The sequence below is a fragment of the Rhincodon typus genome, chromosome 7, assembly GCF_021869965.1.
Source record: "Rhincodon typus isolate 14 chromosome 7, sRhiTyp1.1, whole genome shotgun sequence".
NCBI lineage: Eukaryota > Metazoa > Chordata > Chondrichthyes > Orectolobiformes > Rhincodontidae > Rhincodon > Rhincodon typus.
The window spans coordinates 34494907-34506867 of record NC_063338.1 but is presented as its reverse complement, the minus strand read 5'-3'; positions in this window follow the sequence as shown (position 1 = coordinate 34506867).

Sequence of the window (11961 nt, the reverse complement as noted above, 5' to 3'; positions counted from 1 at the left end):
ATGCTGCTTGGCCTGCTGTGTTCATCCAGCCCTGCACCTTGTTGTCTTGGATTATCCAGCATCTGCAGTTCCTACTATCTCTGCATCTCCAGCCTGTTTGCTTGCTCTCTTTGTGCTTACTCATTTTGAGCCTACCTAGGTGCTCGCAGGACCACTGCCTTGCCTTGTCTCTCAGCCAGAGAGATCAGACTGACAATATTGCTGTATTGCTGTATTGCTGTGCCATTTAACACAGACTCAAAGCCAGGAAGCTTGTCATGGTACTCACCAATCTTCAGTTACATCAAAGGGAGGAGCCTTTGACCAGGGGGTCCTGGCACAGTAAGTCAAGGACAGCCTCCAATATTAGTCCAGAGGATTGGACACACTTAGTCAGCCACTTGGGGCAGTCCATCAGGATTCCCTCCAAATAACAGGTCAAATATCAGGTAGCATACCACCTATCTGGACTATTACTGCCCTACAGGGGACTGTTTCCCTTCTGGAATGAGAGAGAGGAGGTTTTAAGGGAGATGAAAGTGGGGGAGGGTGGGGGGTTGCGTGGTGCACAGCTTTTACTTTCTGTGCAGATGGGAAGGTGACCCCAAGCAAAATAACAGGTAACACAGAGGCCATGCAGGGCTAGTTGTGTATAGGATTGGAGTGAGTAATAGTAAATGTGTGTAGATGTTGCAGGTAATGAGAGTGGTAGAGCATGAGACTTGGTGGGGGATGGATACAGTAGCACAGAGAAAGTAAATATGAGATATCAGACAGAGGCTGATGGCACTTCCACAGATGGAGTGGAGAAGGTTATCGATCTTCCTACAGTGCATTTCTCCAGATTGGGCATGGAAGGTTTTAGTCATAAAGAAAGGCTGGATGGACTGGGACATTTTTTCACTGAAGCATAGAAGTTTATAAAATGATGAGGGGTGTAGATAGAGTTAATGGTACTTATCCTTTCCCTTAGATGGGGATTTCAAGATTAGGGAGCACATTTTTAAGATGAGAGGAGAGAGATTTAAAAAATACACAAGGGGCAAATGTTTTACACAGAGGGTGGTTCCCGTGTGGAATGAACTTCCTGAGGAAGTAGTGGATGTGGGTACAGTTACCACGTTTAAAAGACATTTGGATAAGTACATGAATAGGAAATGTTTGGAGGGATATGGGTCAGAGCAGGCAGTTGGGACTAGTTTAGTTTGTGATTATGTTCAGCATGGATTGGTTGGACTGAAGTGTCTGTTTCTGTGCTGTATGACTCTGTGGTTGAGATTTGCACTGACTCAGGGGACAAGCTTGGTCCAGGCTGGCATGGTCTGCTGTGTGGTCTCGACTGCCAGTCCCCACACAGCAGAGCACCAGTTCTCCCTGATCTGCAATATCCAGGGCAAATGGCAGGAACCATGTACAGCAGCTGGTAGTACTTGTCCATGTGCAAAACGGTCATATCAAGATGGCACTGGCTCCAGTGGCGTTGATCCATTCTGGGATATCCTAATTGTGTTGAGCTGCTCAGTGTACATTGAACAGTGGAATAGGAATAGAATTGTGCAAGAGGGGTGTCACAGGGGTAGGGCAAAGAGCTAATGAGGCGAGTTTGGGAAGCTACAGTGAGATATCCTGTTGGGCTTGCAGAGAGAAGCCCTCCGTAAAACTCAATGCAGCTGACATTAAGGCAAAAAACCGTAAGATTCTGCCCTTGGTCATGTTTTAGTGGAGGCTGATGTGTTATCCTACAGCTGAAGTGATTTTTACCATGATGTGTGGTTATTTTCAATTTAATTTCAATTTCAAATTCTCCCAAAGTAATCGTGGGCATGACAATTACAGTAGGTTTGGGCTAAGTCCATTAGCACCTTATTTATGGGTGCTACAAGTGCATTCAGATATCAAAGATTGCATCCATAATTTTGTGGCATATTTATTGAAAGCCATATTAGTGAGGGCACTGATCTGCCCACAGTGAAAACCTGTGAAAGTATGCAGTGCAGGTGAATCATGGCATCAATCAACATGTGATATTAACTCGACCCCAAGGATGCTATTTTGGATATTTCAATATCCTCTCATTACCTCATAGTGTTGAGCATCCATTCAGTAGCAGGAAGGAGACGCCAACAATTAGTGACTAGACCCAATGGACTCTGCACTGCCACTGATATGCAAGTCATATAAAGCCTTCAAAAACATGAAGCAAAACAGGCTCCAACCTGATCTTAACAATACACCCAATGATTTGGCCAGTTCATGTAGTGCAGAAATGGTGATAGATAAGATAGGATATATTCACAAATAGATATTAAAAGATAGATATTCACAAATGCCTACTCACCAATGTACCACTCAAAGAAGCCACAGATATCTGCACTGTGGCACTATATCTGCTATATCTGAATCTACATCTACAGATAAGAATTTCCTTAAATGTCTTCAAGGGACTCCATCCTATGCTCAAATTCATTTTTGAAATGGAGCAGATAAATGAGCTCCCTTTTCTCAATTCTAGTTGAAAAATCAGCCAGGGGGTTCCTTATTACCGTCTACTCCAAAGCTACCTTCATTGGCCAGAAAACACTTCGGGATTCGTACAGTTCCACATACTATAAGATTTCCCTTATTGGCAACCCCATTATTAGAGCCTGAGCCATTTGTTCATCCTGCAAACCTGATGCTAAAGTAGGGTGCATCCCATTGGATAATGGCTTCACTGATCAGATTATTTCTTGATGCATATAGCACAAACTCCTGGGAAGCCCCAAGTCTTCAGTACCTGAAAAGTGCCCAATCCTATCAATACATCTTCCAACTGAGGAATTGGGTATGAATCTGCTTTCATGACTGGATTTACTTTGCTGTAACCAATGCAGAATCTAGTTGACCAATCAAATTTAGGAACCAATACAACTGGTGAACTCCAATTGCTTTGATTAGGTTCAATTAGATGAGGTGAAACGTGTGCCCTTGACATCAAGGCTACATTTGACTGAGTTTGTCATCAAAGAGCTTTATTGAAACTGGAGTCAATGTGAATCGGAGGAAAACTCCCTGCCGGCTGGAGTCATACCTGGCACAATGTGTTTGTTGGAAGTCAGTCATCTCAGCTCAAGGACATCTCCACAGGAGATGATCCCTGGTATGCAGGGATTGTCGTAAGAACAAAGTTTAAACAATTTGGGACTCTACTCTTGGAATTTAGGAGAATGAGAGGTGATTTCATTGAAACATATAGGATTCTTAGGATGCTTGACAAGATGAATGTTCAGACAATGTTTCCCCTAATGGGAGTATCTAGGACCAGAGGGCTCAGCCTCATAATTAAGGGAAACCAACTTAAGACTCTGATGAGGAGGAATTTCTTTTCTCAAAGTGTTGAGAGTTTATGGAATTTCTTGCCACAGAGAGCTGTAGAGGTAGAGTCTTTGTATACATTTAAGCCTGAGGCAGTGGATTCTTGATCAATAGGGGAATCAAGAGTTATTGGGAAAGGGCAGGAAAGTCAGATCATCCATTATTGTATTGAATGGCAAAGTAGGCTTGAGGGACTGAGCACCCTACTCTTATTTCTTGTGATATTATGGTCTTACAGACATGCTCAGGGTAGAGTCCTCAGCCCAATCATCTTTAGCTGCTTTATCAATGGCCTTCCCTCTGTCATAAGGTCAGAAGTGGGGATGTTTGTTGATGACTACACAATGTTCAGCACCATTCACACCTCCTCACAAACTGAAACAGTCCATGCTCAAATGCCACAAGACCTGGACGATATGCATAATTGAAAAATGGCAAGCAAAATTTGTGCCACACAAATACCAGGCAATGACCATCTTAACAAAACAGAATCTAATCATCAACCCTTTACATTCAATGGCATCACAATCACTGAAATCCCATACAATCAACAACCTGAAGGTTATCATTGATTAGAAACTGTACTGGACAAACCATATAAGTACTATAGATACAAAAGCAGCTCAGAGATTAGGAATCTTGGAGCAAGTAACTCCCCTTCTGATTCATGAAAGCCTGTCCACCATCTACAAGGCACAAGCCAGAAGTGTTATTGGAATATACCTCATTTGCCTGGATGAGTGCAGCTCCAAACACTCAAGAGGGTTGACACTATCAAGGATTTGCTTCAGATTCAAAAATATTCACTCCCTCCACCACTGACATTCAGTAGCAGTGTACCAACTACAAGATGCACTGCAGAAATTCAAGACTCCTTAGACACCACCTTCCAAATCCACAACCACTACCAACTCAAAGGACAAGGGCAGCAGAGACATGGGAACATCATCAAGATAGGGACTTGGAAATATATCATCTGTTGCTGCGTCGAAATCTTGAAATTCCTTCCCTAATGGCATTGTAGGTCTACAAATACCAAATGGTTTGCAGGTTTAGTAAAACAGCTGACCACTACCTTCTCAAAAGCAACTAGGCATGGGAATAAATGTTGGCTTATCTAGCAACACCCATATCCCATGAATGAACTTTAAAGAGAAACACAGTTTCTAGCCTGAATTGAACTTCCATTTCCACCTGAGCTTGCTTTTGTAGGCTTAACGGATAAGGACATTGTTTCATCATTACCGATTTGCTCACATCTATGTCATGTCTAACATAATAAGCCCAGGATTATCTTTGCAGGTACTCTTTATGTTTTAAGTAACTCACTAGATCTTCCCATTATCTTTCCTTGAAGTATGAAAATATGTTTCCTAATTGTCCCAGTATTTCAGGATTTATTAGTCAAATTATTGGATGTTTGATTTGTGCCTCCTTACGCCTCACTGTCATAGAGTCATAGAGGTCCACAGGACAGAAAAAGGCCCTTCAGCCCATATGGTCTGCACAGTCAAAAACAACCACCTAACTATTATAATTCCATTTTCCACCACTTAGTCCATAAACCTGTATATCTTGGTATCACATGCATGTATCTAAATGCTTCTTAAACGTTATAAGGCTTTCTGCTCTATCATACTTATAGGCAGTGAGTTCCAGATTCCCAACGTCTTTTGGGCGAAAAACTTTCTCCTCACATTGCCTCTAAACTTCTTACCTTAAATCTGTGCCCCTTGATCATTGATCCCTCCACCAAGGAGAAAGGTTTCTTCCCCTCTACCGTACCTATACTACTCTTAATTTTATTCATTGCACCATGGCCCTCCTCAGTTTCCTCTGCTCCAAGAAAAACAATCCCAGCCATCCAATGTTTCTTCATTACTGAAACTCTCCAGCTCAGGCAACATCCTGGTAAACAGAAAGCAATGAACTGCAGATGCTGACTATCTGAAACAAAAACAGATATTGCTGGAGAAACTCAGCAGATTTACCATGCTCACGTGAGATAACCAATTATTCTTCCTACAACCAAGATATTGCAAGAAATTACAAATTCTTCCAGTAGAATATTTCCTGTAAGGAGTTCCTAAGTGATATTTACTCCTATTGTCTTTATCCACCTGTCAAAATTAACTTTACTTTACTCTTTCAAATTGAATGTAGTTTTGCCCAAGTTGTTTCCTCAAATTATTTTGTTTCTCTGCTTTGGAAACCAAATCATATCTACCCAGGATTATCATTTTTACAGCGTTATAACCCTGAGAACCCTCATCTGACAGTGATGCATCCATTTTGTTCGCTCTACCTGTTAACTTACTTTGCCTGAGCAATGTCCAGATTTCTTTTGGCCAATTATTTCATTCTCCTTTCTTTTTCAAAATTAAGAATCTTCTACATAATATTCCTCAAAGCTCAGTAGGGCCTGTTCAAATTTAAACATTTCCTTACTGGACTTTAGATTATGTCTAGGATTTTTACCATCGGAGCCTTCTTCAGCATCCAGCATCTCTTTTGTAACTGCATATCATTTCAAGCTGAAATTCCAATAATCTCCTTTTTGTTCCTGAGATAAGAAGGTGTAGAGCTGGATGAACACAGCAAGCCAAGCAGCATCAGAGGGGCAGGAAAGCTGACATTTCGGGTCTGGGCCCTTCTTCAGAAATGGGGGAGGGGAAGGGGGTTCTGAAATAAATAGAGAGAGAGGGGGAGGTGGATGGAAGGTGGACAAAGGAGCAGATAGGTGGAGAGGAGACGGACAGGTCAAGGAGGTGGGGATGCAGCCAGTAAAGGTGAGTGTAGGTGGGGAGTTAGGGTGGGGGTTGGTCAGTCAAGGGAAGACGGACAGGTCAAGGAGGCAGGGATGAGGCTGGTAGGTAGGAGGTGGGTGTGGGGGTTGGTCAGTGAGGTGAGAGGAGCGGATAGGTGGGAGAAAAGACGGACAGGTCAAGGAGGCGGGGACGAGCTGGGCTGGTCTTGGGGTGAGATCGGGGGCGAGGAGATTTTGAAGCTTGTAAAGTCCACATTGAGACCATCGGGCTGCAGTGTTCCCAGGCAGAATATGAAGTGTTGTTCCTCCAGCCTTCGGGTGGCATCGTTGTGGCACTGGAAGGGGCCCAGGATGGACATGTCGTCCAAGGAGTGGGAGGGGGGAGTTGAAGTGGTTCACGACTGGGAGGTGTTGTCGTTTGTCACGAACCAAGCGTAGGTGCTCTACAAAGCATTCTCCAAGCCTCCGCTTGGTCTCCCCGATGTAGAGGAGGCCACATCGGGAACAGCGGATACAATATGCCACATTAGCAGATGTGCAGGTGAACATCTGTTTAATGTGGAAGGTTTTCTTGGGGCCTGGGATTAGGGTGAGGGGGGAGGTGTAGGAGCAGGTGTAGCACTTCCTGCGGTTGCAGGGAAAAGTGCCAGGGGTGGTGGGGCTAGTGGGGACTGTGGAGCGGACAAGGGAGTCATGGAGAGTGCGGTCCCTCTGGAAGGCAGATAAGGGTGGGGAGGGAAAACTGTCCTCGGTAGTGGGGTCAGATTGCAGGTGGCAGAAGTGGCGGAGGATGATGCGTTGAATCTGGAGGTTGGTGGGGTGGTACATGAGGATGAGGGGGATTCTGCTTTTGTTGTCATTGCGGAGAGGCGGTGTGAGGGATGAGTTGCGGGAAACGCGAGAGATGCGGTCGAGGGCGTTTTCTACCACTGTGAAGGGGAAACTGTGGTCCTTGGGATGTGTGGGAGTGGAATGCCTTATCTCGGGAGCAGATGCGGCAGAGGCGAAGGAATTGGGAATAGGGGATGGCATTCTTGCCGGAAGGTGGGTGAAAGGAGAGTGTTTGTTTGTTTTTGTTCCTCTTTCTTTTATGCTTTCTCTCTCCTGCATATTTAGTTCTAGCTTTTTAAATGCTCTGTGTTTATTATTTGCCAAAGTTCAAATTGAAGTTCTTTTTAAGCTCCAGTTCCCTTATTTCAAGCTGCTTTCATTCTTTTTTGTATTCAAGCAACTTTTACTGCGATTGAATCCTTGCTTACTCAAGTCACACACTGCTCTGTTTACCTAGACCCTCCTGTATTTCCACCAATCCCAGATGCTTTGCCAATATTTCAATTACCTCTGCCTTCTCTAATTTATTTTGCCAATTAGCAATATAACTTTTGCCAGGTCTTGTGAATGTTTCATGGATTATTCATCCAACTGCAGGATACAATTGCTTGTTTATCGATGCCATCTTATTTTAGTATGAGAAACCTATTATTTTTTCTTTTATCCTTATCCCCTAAACCGACTCCACATCCATTCTTACATTATCTTAATTCAATAGATCTTGGACATCCGTGCTTCCAAAGATTTACTATAACTGGGAACAGTGGTCCGATAATCTTGCCTGACCGTTCGACAAACCATCGCAAAATGGATAAATGTACAAAAAACCTACATGGATGCCAAAATGGTAATTTGTCTGATTAACTAATACTCAGTACAAAAGAAATTCACACCAAGTTCCTTCAGTAACAAAAACATAAGTCTATTTATTCCAATGCACTTCATTTTAACAAGAGCAGTGTAAAAAATGCACAAGCAATTAGCACTAACTTTTTGTGGGCCATCATCATTTGAAGGGACGTGCTCCAGAACACGTCAATAGATAGCAATTGCGAACAGGAGCCCTGGCTGTTTCTCTCTTCCCCCCTCACCTTCACAGCCTAGGATCGGTAAAAGATACTTTACCTCATTATTAATGTGGCTGATCCAGACTTTCAGTTTCATAAGTTGCAAAATAATTGACTGCTGTTTTAAATTCTATAAAGCATCCTTCCCAGTTATACTGAGAACACGAATGAGGCAAAAACAATATCCTTTTTGCTACCATCTGGTAATGTTTCACTTTCACTAAGAAAATACAAATTTTATCAATGTGCCCTTCCTGTCAATGTTTCCTGTTATAAATTCCTATGTCCACATTTAAAATGGAAACTGCCTGCATAGATTTGCTGCCTGCTCACAGTGGAGCTACTGCATGATTTTAAAATGAGGGCTGAATGATAGCCATATTCCCAAGTCCAATTATTTTTAACCCCCAGCTTGACTTCACTGATAAATATTCTTTGTCATGATATCCCCTGTGCCCCAACACACATGGTCAACAAATATATATTATGTTTTAGGAAAAGAAAGGTACCACAGATGCTGGACACCTGAAGTCAAAAGGTCTAGTAGCATTGTGCACAGAGAAACAGAGTCCAATTCAAGCCCATATTACCTCTCCTATTTCCAGTGAAAGCAGAACTAAAATGATTAAAATGTAATATTTTGGCGCTATATTTGTGTCTGTGTTGAATAACTTTTCTTTTATCAGATGTCTGATACAAAAGACATTGTGAATACCTGATGTTAACTACACAATGAATTTCCATATACTGTATGAAGTAACAGAATATAATGTGTGCTTCATCACTTTATTCTGTCTTATTGAATTACACTCAGATATTTACAACACTGAAGGAGGCCATTGAGCCCATTGTATCTAAGCAATCAACAAAGATCTGACTCTACTAATCTCATTTTTCAGTGCTTGACCGAGACCCCTGGAGACTATGTCAATTCAAGTGATTATTTAAATGCTGCTTAAATGTTATGATAATTTCTGACTCAACCATCCTTTTGTGCAATGGGTTCCATTCTCCCACCACCATCTGAGTGATAAAATCTCAACTCAAATCTCCTCTTAGCCTTCTACCTCTTACATTAAATTTATGCCTCCAGGGACATTAACCTCTGTACTAAAGTGCCTTCCTATCTACCCTACCTGTTCCCCTCATGATATTATACATCTCTGTCAGGTCTCCTCAACCTTCATTGCTTCAAGGAAATCTATCTAATCTTGCCTCATACCTCAGACCCTCCAGCTCAGGCAGCATTTTGGTAAATCTCCTCTGCACCTTCTCTAGTGCAATCACATCCCTCCTATATTGCAATGACCGGAACTGCACATGGTGCAGTAGTGGTCTAACCAGAGTTTTATACAGTTCCAGCATAACCCCTCTGCTCTTGTGTTTATGTCATAGCTAATAAAGGCAAGTACCCCATCTCTATTCATCAGGTTGAATCAAGTATTGTCATTCTTAATCCTTATTCAATCATTAATTAATTTCACAAAAGGGAAACTTCATTTTTCTTCTTTGTGAATTGAAGAAATGTTCCAGCTTAATTTGTTTAATGGAGATATTATGCAGAATTTTATCGCAAGACACCTGTGCATGATGAGAAACTCAGAGAGTCAGGAATCAATTTATCATTGTGAATTGACCTTTTCCATGACTCCTCAATGACAGCCCACTTCTGGGTTTCGAAACAATCAGAGACATGCCAAATCTCTCTTGGGATTTGATTTCTAGTTTCAGGGATCCTAGGCCGGTTCAGAATGGCTAAACCTTTCCTTAATTCCTGAGGCTTCAGCATTCAACAGGAGTGGAAAGCAGACCTGAAAAGGCTTCAACCTAAGTGTCTCACTTTCATGTGAAATTTCTGCCAAGAGACTGAAGTGGAGTGATGTTACTCAAAGACAGGAGGAAGAGGCCTGCCTCTCAAGTAAAGTAGCCATGGATGGAAGTTGCCAAGGAAGTGAACAGCAGGGTTATGGTTCTTCAAACCTGGGAACATTGCGCAAAGAGGTTCAAGGACTTTAGAAGGTCAAGAAAGATAAGTGGCACAACATTTTCTGATGCAAACCCTCACATCCTAGCATTCTCCTGCCCAACACTTTTCAGACTAAGACATCTTGTAGTTCCCCTTACTGCTGCCTTTCTGTCTAAAAGTACTTAGTTTGTATCCAACTGAACAGCCGAAACTTTCAATCAGCCTCATCTGATTGATATTACACACTGATTCCTCACAGTCAGTCTCCACAATTAGTATTAATTCCTCCTCTCCACAGAGCCCATTTATTGTACTCATATCAGGCTTGAGTCTCTTCTTGCAGGAGCAGAGAGCAGAAAACTCTAGGAGGCAGCAGAGAAATAGGGGAGTGATGAGTCCCGCCAGTGACAACCATCTTGATGATGCCCTGGAAAAGTATGCCCACCTGGAACTGGGAAGGAGGTTTTGTAGCGGGAGGCTGCTGATACATAGTTAGTAGGAACTGCAGATGCTGGAGAATCCGAGACAACAAGGTGCAGGGCTGCATGAACTGCGTACCCGGTGTGGCTTCCTCTACATCGGGGAAACCAAGCGGAGGCTCGGGGACCGCTTTGCAGAACACCTACGCTTGGTTGGCAATAAACAACTGCACCTCCCAGTCGCGAACCATTTCAACTCCCCCTCCCATTCCTCAGATTACATGTCCATCCTGGGCCTCCTGCAGTGCCACAACGATGCCACCCGAAGGTTGCAGGAACAGCAACTCATATTCGGCTTGGGAACCCTGCAGCCCAATGGTATCAATGTGGATTTCACAAGTTTCAAAATCTCCCCTCCCCCTACCGCATCCCAAAACCAGTCCAGCTCGTCCCTGCCTCCCTAACCTGTTCTTCCTCCCACCTATCCCCTCCTCCCACCTCAAGCCGCACCTCCATCTCCTACCGACTAACCTCATCCCGTCCCCTTGACCTGTCCGTCCTCCCTGGACTGACCTATCCCCTTCCTAACTCCCCACCTACACTCACCTTTACTGGCCCCATCCCCGCCTCTTCGACCTGTTTGTTTCCTCTCCACCTATCCTCTCCTCTATCCATCTTCTATCCCCCTCCCACTCTCTCCCTATTTATTTCAGAACCCCCTTCCCCTCCCCCTTTTCTGATGAAGGGTCTAGGCCCGAAACGTCAGCCTCTCTGCTCCTATGATGCTGCTTGGGCTGCTGATACATGCCAAGATTACTTGAAATCCCTGAGGCAATGGTGCTCAGACAACAAGGAATTGATCCTCTGCCTGGGAATTTTGTTTAGGGGGGCCTCACCTTCTTCCAACTGGATCTCACCGAAGCAGCAAGTTGCTGAGGAAGTGACAGTTGGTTTTGCTCTTGGTACAGTTAGTGCTACTCCTTTTGATGTTTAGATAGTGTTGCATAAGCTGCTGCCGTAAGTGAAGGCCGAAAGGAATAAGATCAGATCAAAGTATGTGAAGACCAAGGCAGATGAACTAATTTCCAAGAAATTGGAAATTTACTCTGAGGCAGTGAAAATTCTCTGTAAGAATTGCATCATTCTCTTTCCAGGCAGGGATCCAATTATTCAGTTTCACAATTTGAAGGCTCCCCAGCCTGTCAATTTCTCTGAATGACCACATGGGGAGTTCTGCACAGCTTGAGAAATCCACGCTCTGGCTGCTAAAGCTGGAATTTGGAGTTGAAATCGGAGTTAAATCCTGGGTTACTTCCGGATTTGAATATTTTAAATCTTGACCCATCTGATTTGGGTTGGGTGGAACTTGTGTGGAGGGCTGTTCTTCCCACTCACCAGCAAAGCCTCCCTGTTTAAACCCAGAAATGGGCAGGATCATATTGAGTTCCCAAACCAATCCCACTTACTGGGGCTTAACTCAAACCAATTCCCCGCCTCTTTGTAGAATCTTCTCTACAACCCTTAACCAGCCCCACCCACCCTCACATCCTTGCCAGTTAAAAATCGTGCTTCTTTGTC